The 14,889-nt window shown below is 40.9% G+C and overlaps 1 long non-coding RNA gene across 1 annotated transcript in view; it reads left to right on the top strand.

Moving 5' to 3' along the window:
• LOC117043595 overlaps positions 1-8,441 on the top strand; it is an 87,890-nt gene extending 79,449 nt beyond the window's left edge. Inside the window, exons 3-4 of the long non-coding RNA XR_004426204.1 lie at positions 5,209-5,308; positions 7,954-8,441. This is a non-coding gene — a long non-coding RNA (uncharacterized LOC117043595). The remainder of the gene's footprint in view (positions 1-5,208; positions 5,309-7,953) is intronic.
• The last annotated feature ends 6,448 nt before the right edge of the window (positions 8,442-14,889 follow it).

The raw sequence follows: 14,889 nt of genomic DNA on the forward strand, positions 1-14,889 counted from the left end.
TGTTTCCACAAGGTTAGCACACCACCCCCACACAAACTTTTTTCTGTTTCAAACACTCCCAAAAGCGTTGGGAGAGCCTACTAACATTTTACAGACCTTGGGAATTCATTTTGTCTTCATATGTTCTTCATTCCCTAGGCATAGCATGGAGCTCTATAAATTAATTGTCTGTTTCTGTAAGCAGCCTCCTGTGCAGATGGAGATTTGATTAGCATGTGTGTATCCTGCTGACGTCTGTCCACTGCCCCAGCCACTTTGACAAACCCAGCCACCGAGTGGCATAGGCTTCACCATCATTAACATTCTTTAGCTCTCCAGGAAATATACATGAAAGACTAGTGTTTCCATCAGGCGAGGCAATGCTTGCAGGAAATAAAGACTGACATATTCTCACTGGTAACTGAAGCAATCCAATGTCCTCCAAACAGAAAGTCATTTAATGAGGGAAGGCATGACCTGGCTTTAGACAGCTAATGACTGCTCTGTGTACAGAATATCTCCCAATGGAGCAAAAGTTTATTGGTATGAAAAACAATCTTCCAGGTTGTGTGTATATGTTTTTTTTAAAGGGTTATTTTGGTGCTTCTCATAATCATGTTTTCATACTTCAGAACCAGAATGTTGTTTGTAAAAGTAATTGAAAAAATGGCTGCCCACAAAGTGCTATTATTTTACAAAAACACAAAAGCATTAAAAAATAAACAAGCCCAGCACAATAGTCTTGTACATTGATCACAGTTTAACTTCAGTATTATGTGCTAACATATTGTTGTTTCTCTACCAGATTTGAAAAATGACAATTATTTGAACTCCTGAATACCCTCCCTCCCTCCCTCCCTCCCTTCCTCTCCTCCCCAAATGGCCTGAGTATGTTAGTACGGTAATTGTTTTGATTGTTAGTGGTCTTATTGTTTAATTGCCATTTGTTGTGCTTTAAGTTATTGAGCAGTACAAAGATATAAGTGTTTAAATAAATGTGTGTGGGTATCTATCTATCTATTGCCTGAAACCTACTCTGCACCAACTGAAAGCAGTTCTGGATTTCAGTCTTTCTCAGCCTTACTTGGAATCGTTGGGGATCGAAACTGGAACCTCTTGTGTACAAAAGGTGTCCTTTAAATGTTATTACCTCAAATGCTTTTGAAGAAACAAAGTCATATTTGGAAGTGCTCATTGTGTGAACTGGTGGAGGCTTAAGCCATATTTAGATATTTTCCTTCACATAATTACAGTGGTATGATGGCGGGAGGTGAGGAGTGGAGGCATGTTTCCTGGCCCCACAGGGGTGGCATGTCCCATTTCACCAGCTGAGGTGAAATGGACATGTACCACTTCCTGCCCTCCTGCCACGCTGCAGCCCCCAGTTATGCTGCATGCTGGAACACCCCCCTCATGAAACTTGGCAAGAGGGGGAATGCTCCACAAGGCTTTGATGCTTCAGGGATGGAGAAAACGAGCAGCAGTGCTGTGTGCTGGAATGCCCCATGGTGAGAGGGGGCTTTCTGCTGGCAGCTGAAGCAGTGGGGTAGGTGGGATGCCGCCTCTTGTTCTTCCACTGCCTGAGGCAGCCGCTTCACCTTGCCTCATGGGCCAGCTCTGTGGCCTCACCTCCTCTGCCACATGCTTGTTGGCCAGTCCATGCGCCTCTCACTTGTGTGATGGGGGGTGCCTAATAGGGCTTTACTTCTGAGTAAATTTGCATGGGATGAGATAGAAAATAGCACATGTTGGCTACACCAGCTGAAATTCTGTCTTCTACACAAATATTAAATTTGGTGCCTGGTCTCTTTTATATCTGGCCACTCTAATACATGGGGAGATAGTAACATATATCCTGGTCCTTGGGGTGTAACATCTCCCATTTGTATTCTGTTTGTCTACACTCTTCATTTTAAATAAATGTTAAATAAATGCAGTACACTAGTAGAAGCAATGATGGGTTTGCCAAGTGCTCTGTTCAAGTGTTGCAGGTTTAACCTTTTTGGTTTTTTTTTGGGGGGGGGTAACTTGAAGTCCTACAACTACCTGCAGTCAGCTTGAATTTGTCCCATCTTACATGTAACTGAGAAATCCCTTTGGTTTTCAGTAGTGGACTAGATTTGCTTGGAAGATTTTGACACTTATTTTGGAAAAAAACTTTACAAGATATAGTTCCAACATGATGTATCTAATTCCTGGTTTGCCAGCTTGCTCCCCTTTGCTAGGTCTTTAATCTGCTCTATGTGAGTGAACTGTGTTTTACAGATCAAGTGAATTAATGCACTAAGTTCTCTGGTGGTAGATTCCAATGCCTTCATGTACAGAGAACTTGCTCGTAAAGTGTGGCACATAAAGGAAATGTATAACATACCTCCATAAAGTTAAATCTCCTAGTACAAGTAAACTCTTATCAATGGCAGCTTTAAAGAGCCATCTCCAGAAGCCGGACTGGATTGAAACTTCAGAATAACTCTTATGTTCTAAGATTTACAGTCCATTAGGAGATCTATTTAATATTTCCTTTCCTTGGCGCCTAATGGCCCTTTTAAAAAAAAGTGAATGCCTATTAACCACAAAAGTGACTCATAGCACTTTAAAAAGTGGATTATTCCATGCAGTGGGACAATGACAACTCCTGATTCTGCTTCTCTTCTATAATACGCCTTTGAAGTAGTGTTCTAGTGATTTGTATGTTCACAAAGGAAACCATCACTGACATCTTGTTTGAGATAGACATACCTATTTAGGACATGGTTGGGGAAACTTTGGCCTTAATTTTGTTTGTTTGTTCTGCGTTAAACATAACAGCTACATTAGCAATCTGGCCCACTATCTTGCATCTTCCACCCACAGTCATTGTGAGGCAAGGAAATGGTGGAGAATATTCAGGTAAAAATCTGCAAAGTGACCTTCTTGAGGGGCGGGGAGAAAAAGGAAAGGTCACACATTTTCTCTTAGGGGTATCTTCCTGGAAATGTTGACTCGGCTTTAGTAATACCAGAGAGGAGAGCGTAGCAGATCCTGGTTCACAGGTGTGCTTCTTAGGTTGCAGTGCATCACAGTTGGTTTTCCGGCAGTCTCAGCTAGCGAAAAAGAGCGTCAGTGGGGGAGTCCTCTGCTTCAAGCCAGTTGAATGCCCTGAAACAGGGTGTTGTGGGGATGGGGTCTCCAAAGCCCTCAGGCCTCTCTGCTGTGCCAGCCCTGGAAGCAATGCACCCCTTCTGGGGCTATGCATGTGATGGTGGTTCTGTCACTACAGTTTTCCACAACTGCTGTTAACCTGCCAAGCTATGCACACCTTCATGTGGGTAAGGTGCATGGATTACAGTGAGACTTGCATTTGAGTTAGCATGCAGTGAAATTGGGCTGTCTTGACACATTGGCTTCTTAGTGGCCCAGCACAATCATAAAACCAACTTCTGTCAGTGATGGGGCCATTGCATTTTTTGACTTTTTTGCCATTACTTTCAATTTTTTTTACAGCTGCAATGAGGCCTGTAAAGAAGGAAAATTGAGTTGTAACAACAACTTGGATGAATCATTATGTAGCAATAACTTGTAACACTCCTATTATGGCTCTTTTCATTTGCCGGGTAAGATATTGTTGCCGAAAACCCGATTTCCAAATGCATACACTTCCATTATTAACACATTGGTTTGTTTCAAACAACTTTCCTATTAAAAAATACCATTTTGCAAGATCAGACTTTGGCAGAAGTTTTGAACCCCCAGGTTTGAACTGAGACTAATAAAATGAGCCTTCTCATTTGTTTGCTTGTGTCTGTGACTATGTATAATGTGTTTTTGTTGGATCTAAATGATGTTAGATTAAGGCTTTCAATATTGGCTGATATTCCAGATAACTGTAATACAGAGACTGAAGTTATTCTTTTCTAAGAACTGAGGAAATAACTCAAATTGTTGCCACCCTTCTTTCATAAGTGAGTTCTGACTGACTTTGGTCTATCTGTATTTGTGAAGCCCTGAAAACATAATGAAGCTATTTCATTAAAATGCATCATTTGAGACTAAAGAGATGTCTGAATCTCTTTGAAAAATGTCTCTTTTGAACATTAAGAGGACAACAGGAAGAAATCCTTCAAGATTTCAATAGAAAGAAGATGCTTCATCCTGAAGGATCAATGTTATACAAAGGTTGGATGCAAGGTATTTTTCCCAAGTTCATTAGTGACTTGGAAAGATGATATTGTTATAGACCCATCTGAAGTTGTTAAGAAATGACTTGCATTTATGTATGGTTTGTAAGAAGAATAGGAATGCATGGATGTGTTTACTTTGTGCACTCCGTAAATAAAAAAAAGTAAAGTAAAAGAGAAGGAGAAGCTCAGCTGGTGGTAGTTGCTTTGACCTGTTTTTGAAAACATCTGGAGATGCTTCACATTTTCTTCTTCAAAGTTTAAGATGAAGGCAGGATCATTGTGATGACTCAAAGAGTTGCCTGCCTTCTCCGGAGTACAAGGAGGAACGTGGGTTTTCTTTCTTTTTCTTTTATTTTTACAAATAGCAACTTGAAAACATTTGTAGCTATTAAATGCTCTGGGAGCATCTGTCTCCATCCTGCAAACAATAATGACTGGGGGAAGTGGTATCTACAGCAGTTTGATATATGCCCTTCCAACCTCTTATTGGCTTGTTAATAAAATATTCTGTGCTGTGCAGTGATATCTCAAGCAGAGGTCACCTAAAATGAACAGTGATGGTTGTGTGTGTGTGTGTGTGTGTGTGTGTGTGTGTGTGTTCTACTCAAACTTGGATTTTAATTAGAATACCCTGTATTCTACTCAGACTTGGATTTTAATCTGTTTTTTCTGAATTCCTCATTTATTTATTTTTGAATGATAAATATATTCTCCCCACTCTCTTTTAATGCATTTCTGCTTCTCTTTAGACTATTAAACCTTGGAATTTCTCATCTTTTCTGTTTCTTTCTTTTTTTAAAAAATAAAATAGACTTTATTTAAGTTCAAAGTTTACAAAGAAAAATAATAATAATAATAATAATAATAATAATAATAAAGATTACAAAAATACATGAAAATAGCAAAGATACATAGCATAAGTACATAGATTAACTAAACATTAACAAAGCACAAACATATATCTTATATCTCCCTTAATTTCCCTTAATTTCCCTCCTCGTACCCCACCCTCTATAGTTACCCACCCCCCAAAATTATAGTTACCCAAAATTTTCTGTTTCTTTCTTAGGGGCTGGATTTGGCCAATTACAAGTTGCTGCTGGGAAGCCCGCAAGCAGGACATGAGTGCAATAGGTCAAGCCCCCTGAAAAGTGACTAGAAACTACAACGTAAGACTTTCATGCTTCCATTAAATTTATGATGGTCACCTGAAATTTCTGTACGTTTTGGCAACCTGCGTATTGGCTGCAAGCTGTATGCAGTCACTTCCAGGGATAGGGTTTTCTGGATGCCATTCAAAACCTACGTTTTTAGTCAAGAACATAAGAAGAACCTTCTGGATCAGGTCAAAGGCACATTTAGTGCAACATTCTGTTCTCACAGTAGCCAATGGGTTGCTGATGGGAAATCCATTAGCAGGACATGAGTCTCTTCAGGATAGGCCTCTTCCTATTCCACAACAACTGGAATTCAGAGGCAGGAAGAAATACCTTTCATGATAAGTAGGCTAAATTATGGGTGTGTGCAACAGACTTAATCTTACATACAACAGCAGATTGCCTGGCTGTAGGCAGGGAAATGACACACATAACAACTTGAAACAGCCAATATACCGTAAGCCCCAAGGTTGTGTGAATTGGCTGTGGAACAACTGCACAAACACCCAAATGCTTATTTCCCCCAGATAGCCTATTTGGGTGGAGTACAGTATTGCTAAATGGAGAACAAATTACTTTCTGCTCTGTTTGCTGAGTCCTCTCCATATGTACTTTGTTAGTTGTTTATGTTCTGTGAAAGCTATGAGCCTTTAAAGATGTGAGTGATGTGTTTTACTCTCTAGGTTAGTTCATTGTATATAAGGTGTACCTACTAGAGAAGGGAACTCACAGGAAATCCACTACAGGCATGCATTTTCAAAGTTCTTGCAGATTTTTATGGTTAACCATATTTTGGCTGAATAAATATGCCATATTAGTAATGCGGCTAGAAACTATTCATGAGAAATGGAAGAAAGATCCTTAAAAGTTTAAAGATCTTTAATAGAAATAGATTTAATCAAAATCCGGAAACAACAACAACACACCAGAGGCAGAGAAACAACAGATAAAACACAACCTTTAAATAAAATGTCAATTATTTAGCATGACAAAAGCTTTCTGGAATTAAAATGTCTTCAGCAACCAACAGAAGACAGCTTTATATGAATGGAGGCCTACATATGAGAATATGTCTACTGCAAAAATGATGTAGGTGGTGCTCTCTCCCCGCCCCCCCCCCGGAACATTTCTTCATATTAAACATTGCATATGTTGTGTCTGTACTGGGCTGATCCAATACATTCTGCTCCTTGGAGTGAAGGACAAGAGACCGCCTCCTCACACACATAATTCAACCACACTGGCTGTTGAATCTTATTGGTGATAAGACAACATTTGCCAGTGTACATGAGGCCAGCAGGCTAGCTTAGGAGGTGCTTGGTGAATAGTGGGAGCAATTGGCACCTTCAGCATCTGCCATCTGAGGCAGCTGCCTCATTCTGCCTTATGGTAGGGCTGGCCCTGTGTGTGTGTGTCTATGTGTTGTGGTTCTTTAGCATCAAGGCTCATTCCCACGCCCTTCAGCAAGCAGTCTCTACATGGATCAGTACCAGTGTGAACCATTGTCTGTTCACAGGTGATGAAAACACTTATCCAGCAGCTTGTTTGGGGTTTCTGATTTGTGTCATACGGTACAGTAGCTGAGAGCTTGCAAAGTTTTGTGGAGTCTTTTGGACAGTTCTGTTTGATTTGTGAGTATGCACCCATCTTGTGTACTATAAGAGAGAAGCCCAGAAGGCCTCAGATTGTACGACTTGGCTGACCTTGCATATGAAAAGTGCACAGTTGTGGAAGATTACATAAATTGGGTGCATGCGTGTACATGCCTCTGTATTTGTTAAATTTTATAATTTTTCATGTCACACATTATTATTATTATTTCTTAAATTTCTATACCGCCCTTTATCTGAGGATTGCACAGTGGGTTATAATATAAAAACACAAAAATACGTAACATATTAACAAACAAAAACAACCCCCACCCAGTTTAAAAGGCCATAGATTTTTTAATTAGCCAAGGGCCTGGGAAAAGAGGAATTTTTTGCCTGGCAAGTAAAGATATGTAATGAAGTGGGGGGCCACCACAGAAAAGGCCCATTTCCAATTTGCCACCCTCCTGACCTCTCACAGAAGAGGCACATGAAGAAGGGCCTCAGATGACGGGTCTGTGTAGGTTCATGTCATGGTTTTCACCCCCCGCCCCCATACACAGCCTAGTAAGAATTGAGCAAAAAATGCACTTATTATTTTTTTGCAAATGAATTCTAGAAAAGCAGTAGAATACAGAATAAGATCAAGACCAAGTATGTTCTGCAAAAGAGAATTTGACTTTGTAGGAAAACAAATGGGAAGCCAAGTTTTTTTGTGAGTTTGAAGCTTTCTCTCTGCCAGTGGGGTAGTAGGGACAGGACTCATTTACAAGTCAAATGTGGCTTGGTTAATAAAGGATAATTTGGAGCTGGATGTGCATCAGATATGTCCTCTGGGTTGTAAAGATGGGACCACCCAGGCTTCAGCTAATATTAGTGTTTACATAATGTTAGAAGGAAGCTACTCTCCAATTAAAAACCCACTGTCTAACTAGATGCTAACTGGTTATATACCCTGTAGTCTAAATGTTAATAGCTTTGACCTCGTTCAGCTTTATCTTAATCTGCTTGACAGAGCAAGTGAACTCTTGGTTACACTATCCATGACGATTCCTTTTCCTCTCACAGCATTTTTCTAACAGTGACAGAGCCACCTATTGTAGGCTGAATGAAAGCCTGTCCTCCCCCCACCCCCAGTCCCTGCAGCTATAAGGCTAAGTATATGAATGGCAAAACCCTTGTGATTGACGCTCTTTCAACAAAAACAGATCCCGTTGACTGATGATAAGAGGCAAAGTCATACAACAGTGTTTACAGAACAGTGCAGGATAGCAAAAAATGAGTGATAAAAGCACTAATCTTATTGTTTCTCTAGATGAGACAGTGACCTTTTGTATTTGCACTTGCACAAGCCCACACATTGTACTCCCCACCCTCTATCTGAGCTTTTGGCTGCAGAAAAAAAATCCAGATTCTGAATGCAAATGTGAGCCAGTACCTTAAGCCACACAGCTTGACTATACTTTAGTTTTCGGAAAGCAAAATGCTCATTCTTTAGGATTGTTGTGCTTCTGTTTGCTGTAAATCACCTCTTGCAGAAGATTTACATTAAAAACAACAACATGTAAAGTAATAAAACTTATATATCCCTCCTTTCCATCCTCTGATTCCTAAGTTAGACATAATGCTGGGCAAGGTGTACTGCCATTAAAGAGGCAATAACATTTTCCTTTGGAAACCAATGGGGGGTGTTTTTGCCTTGCATTGAGTTGTCACCCTGGTTATGGGATGCTGCGTTCATTTCTGGGCTTATAATAAAAAGGATAGGATTTATATATGTCCCACTCATTCTTCAGAAAGTTTTCATCTAACAAAACCATCTACTCACTGATCAGGCTGAGACCCGACATAATTTCTCACCACCATCAGTTATGTCCACCAATACAGTCTGTCCACTGCATCACATAGGCAGAGCAATGTGTGCAGTGCCTGATAAAGTTCATGGCCCGGGTTGGTGCTTCCCTGCCTGCTTGTTTGCTGAGGGTCCTTTTGAATGGCGCTGCCTGTGATGCATTGGGTGAAGATGGGAGAAGATGCATTGGGAGAAGATGGCTAAGTAAAATAGCCTGCCTTCTCAAGTCAGCATCAAGCAAACATTACTAGTGTCAGCTTAGGAGGATGGAAGTAACTGGGGAGAGGATTCAGGGAGTGGCAGTTATCAATATTTCTGCTGCCCCTAGCATTTGCCCTCGAAGTGGCTGCTTCATTCTTCCTAATGGTAGGGTCAGCCCTGCCCCTGATGCAGATGTGAAATCCCATTCAGATTGCAACATATACCCAAAGGAACCTAGAAGATCATCACTGTGTGTATTCAGAAGTGCATAACCTGCTGCAATTGCTCTCCTCACCCAATCCTACTTCCACAGGTGTGTTTACCTTGCCGGTTTAGGGTGACTCTATAGCTCCTGTCATACAGTGTTCACATGTTCATCCTACTTATGGAGCAGGAGTAGAATCATAGCTCTGGCATCACCATGCTCTGCTATACAGCTGTATGCCTGTAGATGCTCCACACAACCTGGTCCAATTAGGATTCCCAGTTGCACGGTCCACTCATGTGCATACAACTGTATGCCTGCAGGTTGTTTCTTTCCAGATGTTCACCGCTATGTGGGGCAGGGCCAGTGGGACATGGCAGTGTCAGGGCAAGGTCAGTGGTATGATATCACTCCATCAACACGTAAGGTGGATGCATGGAAGATAAGGTATGAAGGGGGCTTATATAACTCAGTGGTTCTCTGGTAGCAAACATACAATGTGGTAACTCTTAAATCAGACTAAATGACCACCATTAAATCTGTATTGCACCCCTTCACCTTTCTGATCTGTAAACTTACAACCCCCCCTCCCAAACTGGTGATTTCCTCACAGCTCGTTGCTCCAAATGTGTCTGAACATTGAAGGACAATACCATGCTGGCAGGCAAATGCTTTGGTCTCAAGGAGAAATGAGTTGGCAACATTCATGCAACAAACTCACATGATCTGTGGCAGGGCAATTCAACTTCAATTGCTGAATGAACAAAGCTGCTTGCCCCTGCTAACTAGAGATAGGAGTTAAGCCACAAAACTAATGAACAGTATAGAAACAAGGATACATTGTCCTTCACTGATTTTTTTTTTGGGGGGGCGGGGGGAAGTAGCATGTATTCACACTCTGACATTCAAAAATGGCCACCACAAACCAGATTTTTTCAGTTACCGGAGGTCTGACTTTTATGAGCTGATTTCATCACTGAAAAATATCTGTCTTCACAGAGCTGTACAATTTTCATTAGTTAGAGATGTCCTATGCATTCCCATGTGTTGGCCATTTTAGCCTGTACAGGGGGGTTGGTTGGGAGGAAAAATCTCCCAAGAGTGAAATGCTACATGAAAGAAAGCTTTCCAGTGGGCAACATCTGACGGACAGAAACAGATTCTTCCATCTGTGGCCAAGTAGTTTTAAATGTTTATAAAGTTTCTGTGTTCTGCCTTGTTCCAATATATTTAAGGGTCTAGTTCAGGGGTAGCCAATGTGCCGCCCCCCCCCAATGTTGCTGGACCAAACTTCCACAGTCTCTTACCAAGTTGGATGAGAATAACAGAACAACGTTCAAGTACATGGGAATTCCATAAGGAGGTAGGAGCAGACACAGGTCAATCTTTTAAAAATACGCTATGCAAATTAGGCACAATTCAAGTGGTGAATTTGATGTGCACACAATGACGTACCTGTCGGCATGTGTGCAAGCGTTTCACAGAACACAGCAATGAAGCCCTTGACTATGTGAAACACAGGATTTCTTTGCCAGAACTGCTGTTTCATAGCCATTGTGTCAACTTATGTACTGTAACTAACCAACTGGCATGAATCAACTCACACAGAGATTCCTCTAGCAATAAAGTAAGGCTCAGATGCTACATAAAGCAGTACAGGTCCAGAGCAAATCCACCTGGATTTTGGCCTGAAAGACCAAGGGAAATGTAGGTGCATGGAAGTTAAATTGTAAGCAAGCACAATTTGTGACACTGCACAACATTATTGCTGATCTTGGGAGATGTCAGTCAAGGCATCAGCCTTAGCTTGTTGGAAATTGCATTAACTCTGTGCTTAAACTGGCAAATATTTTAAAATAATAATCCAATAAATGTATATCTCAAGGCAATTTATGTTAAAAAGCAATAAAGTACCAAAATGATCAATAGAACAATGATAAAGCTAATTCATTTCAGCTGACACCTGACGGAATTCTACATGGTATGTTTAGGACCGATGTGGTTAAGAGTGGTAGACTCGTAACCTGGTGAACCAGGTTCAATTCCCTGCTCCTCCACATGCAGCTGCTGGGTGATCTTGGGCTAGTCATACTTCTCTGAAGTCTCTGAGCCTCACTCACCTCACAGAGTGTTTGTTGTGGGGGAGGAAGGGAAAGGAGATGGTTAGCCGCTTTGAGACTCCTTAGGGTAGTGATAAAGCAGGATATCAAATCCAAACTCCTCCTCCTCCTCTTCAAGTTAAAGATGATGAGCGTGGTCCCCCATACCTGTAGGGTCCTAGGTGGTTCTGGATTTCAGGACATGAATGCTTTATACTGAACTGTATTCTGGAGTCCTGTATATTTTGTTGTACTATGTACAATGACAATAAAGTATCTATCTATCATCTATCTATCTATCTATCTATCTCTATCTGTACCACATAGGGCATCTCATCCACATTTACAGAGAGAGATCAAAATTGTCACACAAGCACCTTTACTTGCTTTACTGTGCTTGCTGTGTCCCACTTATTATGCAGGTGGCTGCCATTTTAATTCATTGTTACACAGAACTCTGCCATTTAATCAACATGTCTGGAGTTTTAAGATAATGCTTTCGCGATGGCCAAATGCCTTTCAGAGCTTTCTGTGGAATCAGCCAAACACAAAGTCTCTTCCTCCTGCCCATGCTGTGTGCTCCCAATTATCACTTAACCCACAGAGACTCTGGGAGAAGGTCTTTGCATCATAGTCCTTAGGTGGGTGGCAGTGTCTAAATTTAGTGGGATTGGAGGGGCAGGTAGCGTGATGACTAGAGATCGACCCTTCCCTGGGAGTGGGATTAGACACAGGCATAAAAGATCTGGGATTTGGTTCAGGGAGTGTGGCTGAAGTAAACTGCAGCACCAGATAGCCAATTATACAGCCTATTTAAATACCGGTAGTTATCACCCTCAGTGGATAAGCTCATGCATTGTGTTTGAGGTCCCATTCTCTTGCATGTTTCCTTCTCCAGTGAGAAGCAATATAGACATATACTTATGGAGATCACATTATCTCCTTTGAGTGGCAAGACAGATAGTTCTACCCTTGATTTACTTAGATTGGCTAGGTGTGTGCTAATTTACACCATCAGAAGTTTAGTTTGCAGGTGTGTGAGTATACACTTGCATTCAAAAGTGTTTTCTTTTTCAGTAACTGAAGGGGGGCCTGAATTTTCATGGGGATGACAGGTAGGAACCTGATACAAATGAAACTATTATAAAAAGAAAAAAAAATAAGTTTTGCAACCATGACAATTTCATTACATTTAGCCTACATTTTAATTAAAGTTAGCAACATTTGCATCCTTCTCATTTTGCCCAACTCTGTTAATGAACTTTTAAATGAAGGAAATTCAGTCTTGACTTGTGTGTCTCAAAGTTCCAGTCCATTAATTGATATGCTTGTTTATTTATTCACGTGATCAATCAGATGGTTTTCACAGAATAAAAGTATATTTAGTACTGAAATAGAATTGTATATGTAGTGTTTAGAAGAAGCAAGAGATTAATTCTGGCTTCATTCCAGGTAACATGGCACCAAGATTTGTTTGAAATTCAATGTTTTCAACTCTGGCAACACTGCATTAGAACAGAGGTGGGGGATAGGCCATTCAAAGAATTCATAAAGGATTTGATGTGTTGAGAGTTCCCTTAAACCCACAGATCTTGCAAAGATCACTTATGGATACACAGAGAATATGCCCAGATGCTACTGGAATTCAGCTGATTGTGGCCAGAATTCAACCATTCTATTGTGCTAGCAGAAGCCAGTGCAAGGATTCCCGCAAACACAGTGGGACTACACTCCCATCCTCCCCCATGCACACTATCCCATCACCAGATCTGTTTTGGAAGTTTGGGAGAACCCTGATAACAGATTTAGGGGGTATGCAGGAAGAGGAACAGGAGAGAAGGTTCTGTTGCACAAGCAGAAATCCTTGCACTGATGAAATCTTAGTCTTTGTGCTATGTTGCATGCAACCCTATAAATATTAAGGAATAATTTAGCATCTTGCAGCAGCTGGATATTTTGCATTGTTGTCTATCAAGTATATTTCTTTTGTAAAAGTTGCTATTTAAATCCCACTCCTGGTATTTTCTGTACTGGGAAGATGTATTCTGGAATGAGTATGGAGGCGCCTCAAAGGGAAACAAACAGGGATGCATCTTTCTGCTTCCTTTGCAATGTGTGTGTCTGAAGTATAGCCAATGAGAAGTAATTAGAGCTGTAAGCTTTAATCTGTTAATTGGTACGATTAACTGATTAAAGCTTTAATCACAGATTAGGGGTTCAGCAGGAAGCAGGCAAGCAAAAAGCTCAAATTTTCACACACACCCTTCTTGGGTACTCTCAAGCACATTATTCATATGTTAACTGAGAGTGTGATTGTCATTGCCACCTGTAGCCACCTGTGTTCTAAAAGGACTCCTCCAGACTGCTGGGTTTAAAGGGGCATGTATTCTGAAATATGTCACTGATGCAGTAGTGGACTGTCCACACACCATCCCTATAGTTGTTCTGCAATGCTTCCCCAGTGCTACCCTGTCACTGCTGTTTGGAGGTGTAGTCTCATGCTATAGTGCAATGAATGCTGGACAACCTCCACCCATCCTCTGGAACATTTGTGGTATGAAATGTCACAGGATTTCAGCAGGAAGCTCCAGGACATGCACCACTTGGAAACAAAGCATTATGTCCAGCCCTAAACTTTTTGCAGGTACAAACAGTAAACACTATTGTAAGTTGGAATGTGTATAAGCATCCCAATACCATCATGAACTAAGGGCATCTGGGGTGGGGGAGGTCACCCCTGAACCATAATTCCCTTCTTCTTCTTCTTCTTCTTCTTCTTCTTCTTCTTCTTCTTCTTCTTCTTCTTCTTCTTCTTTAGAATAGAGAGCAAATTCCAGCATTTGTAGAACTTGAGGCATGAGGCAAAAAGTACAGGCAGTATTCTTCACAGTTTTGGTGAGAAACTGGCCTGCTCCTCCTTTTCCATGTTTTACTTTGCTTGTCCTCCTAGAAAACACCCCATGGACACCCATGATGTGAACACAAATTATTAGGAATGGACAATACAAGGGACACCAAGGGAGCAGGCAAAGCAGTGTTTGAAACTGCCAGGTCAAGTGAAATGGAAGGATGGCATGTGAAATTCTCTTGCCTGTGCAACTTTTTCCAGGAATGGTGGTGTAAGAATTTCCCCATAAGTTCTCCGTTTTGTATGCGTTTTGAATTTTTCAATACTGCTTGAGTAATGTATTAGTTGGGCTGATCTCTCCATTTTTCACTAATATGGAGTTGGATCCAATTGGTGCCCTCAAACTCATGGAGGGGCTTTTGATCTAGTGGAGGTATTCACTAATGGAAGAGGAGGGGGAGCTGTTTTTGAATTCCATTCATGTTCTGTAATCTCTTTTTTTACACCAAAGCAAAAAAATTGATCATCTAACCCTGAAACACTGTCCTCTGCCAATAGTTACAGTGTTTCTGCTGCAGATAAGATGTTGCAAATTTTGGGGTTAGACTAGAAAGGCCTTTGGAATGATCCAGGAGGACTTGTCTTATGTTTAGACCCAATATTAATATTCCAAGCATCAAAACTAAGCATGGCTATGAGATTGTAATGATTTCTGTTGGACATTTTCTTGCTCATTCCAGTGAATAAGTGGAAGCACATAAAAATGCCAAGACAATTACCTGTGGGGATATGCCATTCA

The sequence above is a fragment of the Lacerta agilis genome, chromosome 3 (assembly GCF_009819535.1).
Source record: "Lacerta agilis isolate rLacAgi1 chromosome 3, rLacAgi1.pri, whole genome shotgun sequence".
NCBI classification, from domain to species: domain Eukaryota; kingdom Metazoa; phylum Chordata; class Lepidosauria; order Squamata; family Lacertidae; genus Lacerta; species Lacerta agilis.